We start from the raw sequence: 10,520 nt of genomic DNA, 5'->3' as shown, positions 1-10,520 counted from the left end.
GGCGGGCTGCACAGGCTCCCCGGAAGAGGGGTGTGGATAGTGACCTGTACACGCACACAGGCTTCTTGATGGCAACAGCAGCAGCCTTAGTGTCTCCTGCCCATCTCTGGGGTCCGCACTTTTATCCGCGCCTTGTGCCCATCTCTGGAGCTCCTTTAAGCAGCACTCTTAATCCCCTGTCTTCGCGCACCAGGAAACAAAGAGGGAAGAAAAAGTCTCTTGCCTCTTCAGCAGCCCCAGACCTTTTCCCGGACTCCCTCCCGGCTAGCCGTGGTGCACTAACCCCTTCAGGCTGTGTTCACGCCGCCAACCGCAGTCCTCTCCCTGCGCTCCGACTGAAGCCCGAGCCTCAGCTCCCAGCCCCGCCCGCCCCAGCGGGTGAGCAGACAAGCCTCTCGGGCTGGTGAGTGCCGGTCGGCACCGATCCTCTGTGTGGGAATCTCTCCGCTCTGCCCTCCGCACCCCTGTTGCTGTGCTCTCCTCCGCGGCACTGAAGCTTTCCCCCTCCGCCACTCGCAGTCTCCGCCCGCGAAGGGGCTTCCTAGTGTGTGGAAACCTTTCCTCCTTCACAGCTCCCTCCCACTGGTGCAGGTCCCATCCCTATTCTTTTGCCTCTGTTTTTCCTTTTGCCCTACCCAGGTACGAGGGGAGTTTCTTGCCTTTTGGGAGGTCTGAGGTCTTCTGCCAGCGTTCAGCAGGTGTTCTGTAGGAGTTGTTCCACGTGTAGATGTATTTCTGGTGTATCTGTGGGGAGGAAGGTGATCTCCGCATCTTACTCTTCCGCCATCTTCCCCTCGTCCTCCCGAGTGTTAGCTCTTTTCTAAATGTTTGATAGAATTCACTCGTGAAGTCATCTGGTCCTGGACTTTTGTTTGTTGGAAAATTTCTAATCACAGTTTCAATTTCATTACTTGTGATTGGTGTGTTTATATTTTCTATTTCTTCCTGAATCAGTCTTGGAAGTTATACGTTTCTAAGAATTTGTCCACTTCTTCCAGGTTGTCCATTTTGTTGGCATAGAGTTGCTTGTAGTAGTCTCTTAGGGTGCTTTGTATTTCTGTGGTGTCCATTGTAACTTCTCCTTTTTCATTTCTAATTTTATTGATTTGAGTCCTCTCCCTCTTTTCCTTGATGAGTCTGGCTAATGGTTTATCAATTTCGTTTATCTTCTCAAAGAACAAGGTTTTACTTTTATTGATCTTTGCTATTATTTTCTTTGTTTCTATTTCATTTATTTCTGCTCTGATCCTTATTTCTTTCCTTCTACTAACTTTGGGTTTTGTTTGTTCTTCTTTCTCTAGTTACTTTAGTTGTAAGGTTAGATTGTTTATTTCAGACTTTTCTTGTTTCTTGAGGTAGGCTTGTATTGCTATAACCTTCCTTATTAGCACTGTTTTTGCTGCATCCCATAGGTTTTGGATTGTCGTGTTTTCGTTGTCATTTTTCTCTAGGTATTTTTTGATTTCTTCTTTGATTTCTTCAGTGATCTCTTGGTTATTTAGTAACATATTGTTTAGCCTCCATATGTTTGTGTTTTTAACGTTTTTTTCCCTGTAACTGATATCTAGTCTCATAGCATTGTGGCCAGAAAAATGCTTTCAATTGATTTCAATTTTCTTAAATTTACTATGGCTTGATTTGTGACCCAAGATGTGATCTGTCCTGGAGAATGTTCCATGCACACTTGAGAAGAAAGTGTAATCTGCTGTTTTGGGATGGAGTGTCCTATAAATATCAATTAAATCTATCTGGTCTATTGTGTCATTTAAAGCTTGTGTTTCCTTATTAATTTTCTGTTTGGATGATCTGTCCATTGGTGTAAGTGAGATAGTAAAGTTCCCCACTATTATTGTGTTACTGTTGATCTCCTCTTTTATAGCTGTTAGCATTTGCCTTATATATTGAGGTGCTCCTATGTTGGGCACATATATATTTATAATTGTTATATCTTCTTCTTGGATTGGTCATTATGTAGTGTCCTTCCTTGTCTCTTGTAACATTCTTTGTTTTAAAGTCTATTTTATCTGATATGAGTATTGCTACTCCAGCTTTCTTTTGATTTCCATTTGCATGGAATATCTTTTTCCATCCCCTCACTTTCATTCTGTATGTGTCCCCAGGTCTGAAGTGTGTCCCTTTGTAGACAGCATATGTAGGGGTCTTTTTTTTTTTTTTTTTTTTTTGCGGTTCACGGGCCTCTCACTGTTGTGGCCTCTCCCGTTGCGGAGCACAGGCTCCGGACGCACAGGCTCAGCAGCCATGGCTCACGGGCCCAGCCGCTCCACGGCATATGGGATTTTCCCAGACCAAGGCACGAACCCATGTCCCCTGCATCGGCAGGCGGACTGTCAACCACTGCGCCACCAGGGATGCCCCTGGCGTCTTGTTTTTGTATCCATTCAGCGAGCCTGTGTCTTTTGATTTGAGCATTTAACCCATTCACGTTTAAGGTAATTATCGATGTGTATGTTCCTATTACCATTTTCTTAATTGTTATGGGTTTGTTTTTGTAAGTCCTTCTCTTCTCTTGTGTTTCCCACTTAGAGAAGTTCCTTTAGCATTTGTTGTAGCGCTGGTTTGGTGGTGCTGAATTCTCTTAGCTTTTGCTTATCTGTAAAGCTTTTGATTTGTCTGTCGAATATGAATGAAATCATGCTGGGTAGAGTACTCTTGATTGTAGGTTTTCCCCTTTCATCACTTTAAATATATCATGTTACTCCCTTCTGGCTTGTACAGTTTCTGCTGAGAAATCAGTTGTTAACCTTATGAGAGTTCCCTTGTATGTTATTTGTTGTTTTTCCCTTGTTGCTTTCAATAACTTTTCTTTGTCTTTAATTTTTGTCAGTTTGATTATTATGTATCTCAGTGTGTTTCTCCTTGGATTTATCCTGTATGGGACTCTCTGCACTTCCTGGACTTGGGTGGCTATTTCCTTTCCCCTGTTAGGGAAGTTTTTGACTATAATCTCTTCAAATATTTTCTCGGGTCCTTTCTCTCTCTCTTCTCCTTCTGGGACCCCTATCATGCGAGTGTTGGTGCATTTAATGTTGTCCCAGAGGTCTCCTAGGCTGTTTTCACTTCTTTTCATTCTTTTTTCTTTATTCTGTTCCACAGCAGTGAATTCCACCATTCTGTCTTCCAGGTCACTTATGTGTTCTTCTGCCTCAGTTATTCTGCTATTGATTCCTTCTAGTGTATTTTTCATTTCAGTTATTGTATTGTTCAACTCTGTTTGTTTGTTCTTTAATTCTTCTAGGTGTTTGTTCTTTAATTCTTCTAGGTCTTTGTTAAACATTTCTTGCATCTTTTCTATCTTTGCCTCCATTCTTTTTCCGAGGTCCTGGATCATCTTCACTATCATTATTCTGAATTCTTTTTCTGGAACATTGCCTATCTCCACTTCATTTAGTTGTTTTTCTGGGGTTTTATCTTGTTCCTTCATCTGGTACATAGCCTTCTGCCTTTTCATCTTATCTATCTTTCTGTGAATGTGGTTTTTGTTCCACAGGCTGCAGGATTGTAGTTCTTCTTCCTTCTTCTGACTGCCCTCTGGTGGATGAGGCTATCTAAGAGGCTTGGAATGAGTATTCTTATCAGTGTCCTAAAAATAGTGGTTGAGCTCAATAAGCTTGCTGATTACATTAAAATGTTTGCATTGTTAACACCTTAGGAGAAAAGAGGGGACTAGGAACACATACAAAGGGAAGTGCAATTAAGGAAATACTTGGCACAATAAGGTCTTTGTGCCATAACAGAGTCCTATCTTCATAACAAGCAGAAATATATTGCTAACAGAAACATGTGAAAAAGCCCCTGTTTGCTACATTTGGCTTTGGTCAGACCCCTTGATTTAAACAGTACTCAAATTCTTTTTTTTGAGGGAGATGAATGTAACTCATTTAATCATAACACATAACATTGTTAGGCATTAATTATGTGCCAAACACTGTGCTTTACATGTATTCTCTCATTTTCAAATATGTTTTGGTGTGAAATACACAAAAAATATATAAGTTATAGGCACATTTTACCAAATGGTTAAAAAGTAAAATGTGACCTATTAGGTGCTCTCTAATGACCTATATGGAAATGGAGTCTAGAAGAGAGTGGATATTTGTATATGTATGGCTGATTCACTTTGCTGTACAGCAGAAACTAACACACCATTGTAAAGCAGTTATACTCCAATAAAGATGTTTTAAAAAATCACGTAAATGAAACTTAAAATTGTGATGACTTCTTTCAACTACCCAAGTTAATTCTTTAATAATTGTTCTGACCTCTGTATTTTGTTCAGAAAAAATTCAATCTAATTTAAATAAATAGAAGTACCTACAAAAAAAAGGTAATTAAAAAAATAAAAAGTAAACTGTATCCACACAAAAACTTGCACTAAGATGTTTTTAGAAGTTTCATGCATAATTGCTAAAACTTGGAAGCAACCAAGATGTCTTTCAGTAGGTGATGAGTGAATAAATAAACTGTGATACACCCAGACAATAGGATATTATTGAGTGATAAAAAGAAATGAGCTGTCAAGCCTGCATGGAGGAACCTTAAATGTCTATTGCTAATGGAAAGAATCTAGTCTGAAAAGGCTGCATACTGTTTGATTTCAATTAAATGACATTCTGGAAAAAGAAAGACTGTGGAGACAGAAAAACATCAGTGGTTGCTAAGGATTACAGGGGAGGGAGGGAGGAATAGGTTGAGTACAGAGGATTTTTAGGGCAGCAAAACTATTTTGTATGATACTATGATAGTGGATGCATGTCATTATACATCTGTCTAAACCCATAGAATATACAAGACCAAGAATGAAGCCTAATATAATCTGTGGGCTTTGGGTGATTATGAAACATCAGTGTAGGTTCACTGATTGTAACAAATGTACAATCTAATGGGGGATGTTGATAGTGAAGGGAGCTGTGCATGTGTAGGATTAGCGGGTATACGGAAATGCTCTGCATTTCTGCTCAATTTTGCTGTGAACCTAAAACTGCTCTCATAATAAAGTCTATTAAAGTTTTTTAAAAAGTAAATGTCTGTGTTTACTAAGCAGGTCAGGAAAGAGAACATTATAGTCACCCTTTAAAAGCAACCCTGCCATGGATCCCTAGTTCCTCCCCTTCCATCCCCCACCAGAGGTAACCACTACCCTGACTTTTATGCTAATCATTTCATTTAATATCTTTTCTTTTCTTTTGGCTGTACTGCAGCATGCAGAATCTTAGTTCCTCAACCAGGAATTGAACCCGTGCCCCCCTGCAGTGGAAGTGCAGAGTCCTAACCACTGCACCTCCAGGGAATTCCCTATGTTAATCATTTCTTGCTTTTCTTCATGGTTTTATGACCTAAGAATACAACCCTAAAAATATAGTGTGTTTTTGTTTTTTAAATATATGTGTATAAATGAAGTCACATTGTATATAATATTCTGTGAATTATCTTTTTAATGCTCAACAATATGTGAGATTCATCCATGTTGTTATGTATAGAAATAGTTTGTCCATTTTTAAAAAAATTAATATATTTATTTTTGGCTGCGTTGGGTCTTCATTGCTGCACGCGGTCTCTCTGTAGTTGCGGAGAGCGGGGGCTACTCTTTGTTGCAGTGAGCAGGCTTCTCATTGTGGTGGCTTCTCGTTGTGGAGCACGGGCTCTAGGCGCATGGGCCTCAGCAGTTGTGGCTCATGGGCTCTAGAGAGCAGGCTCAGTAGTTGTGGCGCACAGGCTTAGTTGCTCCACTGCATGTGGGAATCCTCCCAGACCAGGGATAGAACCCGTGTCCCCTGCATTAGCAGGTGGATTCTCAACCACTGCACCACGAGGGAAGCCCAGTTTGTCCATTTTTCTTGCTGTATAGTATCCCATTGTATGACTGTGCCATAACTTTTATACATTTTACGGTTCATGAGCATTAGTGCTGCGATGAACATTTTTGTAGGTATAATTGTAGTACACATTCACATGCCTTTCTGTTGGAAGTACACCTAGGAGTAGAACTGCTATGTTAACATACCTGTGTTGCTTCAATATCATTAAATAATGCCAGGTTCCAGTTCTAGGTGAGATGCAATAAGCATACTCTGCCTGTCTCACCCACTGAATGCAGCTATAAAGCCTGGAGCAGTTACTTTCAGGACTCTGAAAAGAAAATGAGAGTAGGCACATTAGGGAAAAGACTAGAACTCAAAGTATCACTGAACTGATGGTGAGTTTACCTCTTTTTTACCTCCCTCTGGCATCCCCTGGCAGCCCGAACCCATAAGTGCTGACAGAGAGAGCCCCAAAAGAACTCTTCTAGTTCAGGCTTGAAGAATGGGAAAGGAATCTTCTAAAACTCAAATAACGTATGGAAATTCCCAGTTATGTTTCTCTTTTCTTTTCTTTTTTTTTTTTGTTCTCCTAAACCAAGCCTGAAAGTAATATTATGGTGGCAATAGTAATGTTTCTGCATTCCACTTAAAATATATTGATTCTAAGCAATGCAGGGGAGAGTGGGCATTCTTACCTTGTTCCTGATCTCAGGAAAAAGCATTAAGACTTTTACCATTAGGTGTGATGTTAGCTATAGGGTTTAGTGTGTGTGTGTGTGTGTGTGTGTGTGTGTGTGCATGCCCTTTATCAGATTATGGAAGGTTCTTGTACTTCCAGTTTGCTGAGGGTTTGTTTGTATTTTTCATGAACATATGTTGAATTCTGTCAAATTCTTTTCTGCATAAATTGATGTGATCATATGATTTGTCATCTTTTAATATGATGTAATTCATTGATCGATTTTGAATATTGACTCAGCCTTGCATTCCCAGGATGAATCTCATGTGGTTATGGCAAATTTTTCATCATGTTATGTACAAATAGGGATAGTACAGAAAGTCCTAGTCAATGCAGTAGGCAAGACAAATATAGAGAAAGATATGGATTGGAAAGAAAGAGAAAAAAACACTTCCTATTTATAGACAACATGATAGTTGTCTGTGTAGAAAATCCCAAAAAATCCACAAAATGACTTATAACTAATAAGTGAATTTAGCAGGGTCACTGAACACAAGGCTGACACACAAAGATCAATTCTATTTTTTATACTAGTAATAGACAACTGCAATAGAAGTTAAAAACAGTACCATTCATCATTCACCATAATTAAGTGGGATTTATCCCTGAGATGCAAGGGTGATTCAACATACACAAATGAATAATATGACACTATATTGATAAAATGAAAGATAAAAAATATATGATCATCTCCATAGGTGCAGAAAAAGCATTTGACAAAGTGCAACATCCTCTCATGATTAAAAAAAAAAACACTCAAGAAATTGCCTATAGGTAGAACACACCTCATCTCAATGAAGGCAACATATGACAAACCCACAGACAACATCATACTTAATGATGAAAGCTTGAAAGCTTTTCCTCTTAGATTGGGAATAAGACAAGGATGCCCACTCTCACCACTCTTATTCAGTATAATACTGGAAGTCCTAGCCAGAGAAATCAGGCAAGAAAAAGAAATAAAAGGCATACAAATTGGAAAGGAAGAAGTAAAATTGTCTTTGTTTTCAGATTATATAATCTTTATATAGAAAATCCTAAAGACTTCACAACAAAACCTGCTAGAACTAATCAACAAATTCAATAAAATTGCAGGATACAAAATCAACATACAGAAAACAGTTGTGTTTCATACACTAACAACAAAACATCTGAAAAGGAAATAAAGAAAACTATCCCATTCACAGGAGCATCAAAAACACTAAAGTACTTAGGAATAAATCTAACCAAGGAGGTAAAAGATACATACATTAAAAACTACACAACTTTGACGAGAGAAATTGAAGAAGACATGAACAAATCCATGTTCATGGATCAGAAGAATTAATATTGTTAAAATGTCCATATTACTGAAAGTCACCTATAGATTCAATGCAACCCCTATCAAAATTCCAATGGCATTTTTCTAGAAATAGAAAAAAATCCTAAAATTTGTATGGAGACATACACACACACAAACCAAATAGCCAAAGCAACATTGAGAAAGAAGAACAAAGCTGGAGGTATCACATGTCTTGATTTCAAACTATACTACAAAGCTATAGTAAACAAAACATTATGGTTCTGGTATGAAAATAGACACATAGACAAATGGAACAGAATGAAGAGCCCAGCAATAAACATACAAATATGTAGTCAACTAATATTTGACAAGAGAACCAAAAATAATCAATGAGGAAAGGATAGTCTCTTCAAGAAATGATACTGGGAAAACTGGATAACCACATGCAGAAGAATGAAATTGGACCCCTGTCTTATACCACTCACAAAAATTAACTCAAAATGGATTAAAGTCTTAAATTTAAGACCTAAAGCCATAAAACTCCTAGAAGAAAAAATAGGGGAAAATCTCCTCAGCATTGGTCTCAGCAGTGATTTCCTGGATATGACAGCAAAAGCTCAATCAACAAAAGCAAAAATTAACAAATGGGACTACATCACACTAAACAGCTTCTGCACAGAAAAAGAAACAACCAAAAAAATGAAAAGGCGACCTATGAAATGGGACAGAATATTTGCAAATTATATATCTGATAAGGAGTTAATACCCAAAGTACATAAAGAACACATACAACTCAATAGCAAAAAAAACCCTAACAACCCAATTAAAAAATGGACAGAGGAACTAAACAGTTTTCCAAATAAAATATACAAATGGCCAACAGATACATGAAAAGATGCTTAACATCACTAATCACCAGGGAAATGCAAATCAAAACTACAATGAGATATCACCTCACACCAGTTAGAATGGCTATCATCAAAAAAGACAAGTGACACCAAGTTTTGGTGAGGGTGTGGAGAAAAGGGAATCCTAGTAAACTGTTGGTGGAAATGTAAATTGATACAGTCACTACGGAAAACAGTATGGAGGTTCCTCAAAATTAAAAATAGAACTACCATATGATACAGCAATTCCATTTCTGGGTATCTATCTAAAGAAAATGAAAACACTAATTTGAAAAGATATGTGCACACCTATGTTTATTTGCAGCATTATTCACAGTTGTCAAGATATGGAAACAACCTAACTATCCATCAACAGATGAATGGATAAAGAAGATGTGGTATATATATATATATATATATACAATGGAATACTATTCAGTCATAAGAAAGAAGGAAGTTCTGCCATTTGCAACAATACAGATGGACCTTCAGGACATTATGTTAAGTGAAATAAATCAGAGAAAGGCAAATATTATATGGATTCTAAAAATGTCAAACTCAGAGAAACAGAGAGTAGAATTGTTGTTACCAGGGGTGGGGGGTGAGGGAAATGGGGAGATATTGGTCAAAGGCTACAAACTTCCAGTTATAAGATGCACAAGTTCTGGAGCTCTAATGTACAGCATGGTGATTATAGCTAATAAAACTGTATCATATACTTGAAAGTTGCTAAGAGAGCAGATCTTAAATGTTCTCACCACAAAAAAAGAAATGTTAATTATGTGATGGGATAGGGTGGTAGCTAATGCTATGGTGGTAATCATTTTGCAATTTATAAATGTATCAAATCAACACATTGCGCACCTTAAAGTTACACGGTATTATGGGCCAATTGTAGCTGGGGGGGAAAGTACTATTCACAATGTCTCCAAAAATGAAATACTTCGGTATAAATCTGACAAAACATGTACAGAGGGACTTCCCTGGTGGCACAGTAGTTAAGAATCCACCTTCCAATGCAGAGGACACGAGTTTGAGCCCTGGTCCGGGAAAATACCACATGCCGCGGAGCAACTAAGCCCGTGCGCCACAACTACTGAGCCTGCGCTCTAGAGCCCACAAGCCACAACTACTGAGCCCGCATGCCACAACTACTGAAGCCCACACACCTAGAGCCCGTGCTCCGCAAAAAGAAAAGCCACCGCAATGAGAAGCCCGCACACCACAATGAAGAGTAGCCCTCGCTTGCGGCAATAGAGAAAGCCCCCGTGCAGCAACAAAGAACCAGTGCAGCCAAAAATAAATAAATTTATTAAAAACAAAACATGTAGAGAATGTGCATGCTGGATGGCTCTATTGCAAAGCAGGAGAGGACAGTGATGGAGATGGAATGTGAGCAAAGGGCAGCCTCTGCCAAACCATCTGCTCCACCAGAGGGAAGCATTTCCCCTAGTATACCTCCCGGATAGTACTCTGATGCTTATCCCTGCTTTTGCTTACCTAGTCTTCATTTCGGTACACTTCCTCAGAACATGTTCAGTCTTGACTGCTAAGGTATCTATTGGCACGACATTGCTGCATGACAAATTACCCCAAAACTCAGTGGCTTAAAAACAGTAAGCACGTACTTAGCTCAGAACTGTGGCCAGCAAATGTAGACTGGACCCAGATTGTGTGTGGTGGTGGTGGAGGAGGGGGTCCTCTGTTTTTCACTGGGATCACTCTTCTCTCTGGAGATAGATTAGCTGTCAGCTTATCTCAGATAGCCTTGGATAGTACTGGGGTGACTTGAC

This window comes from Delphinapterus leucas, chromosome X (assembly GCF_059928025.1).
Source record: "Delphinapterus leucas isolate spDelLeu-1000000601 "Yukka" chromosome X, BTC_Dleu_Yukka2, whole genome shotgun sequence".
Lineage (NCBI taxonomy): Eukaryota > Metazoa > Chordata > Mammalia > Artiodactyla > Monodontidae > Delphinapterus > Delphinapterus leucas.
Note: the sequence above shows the minus strand (reverse complement) of the source record.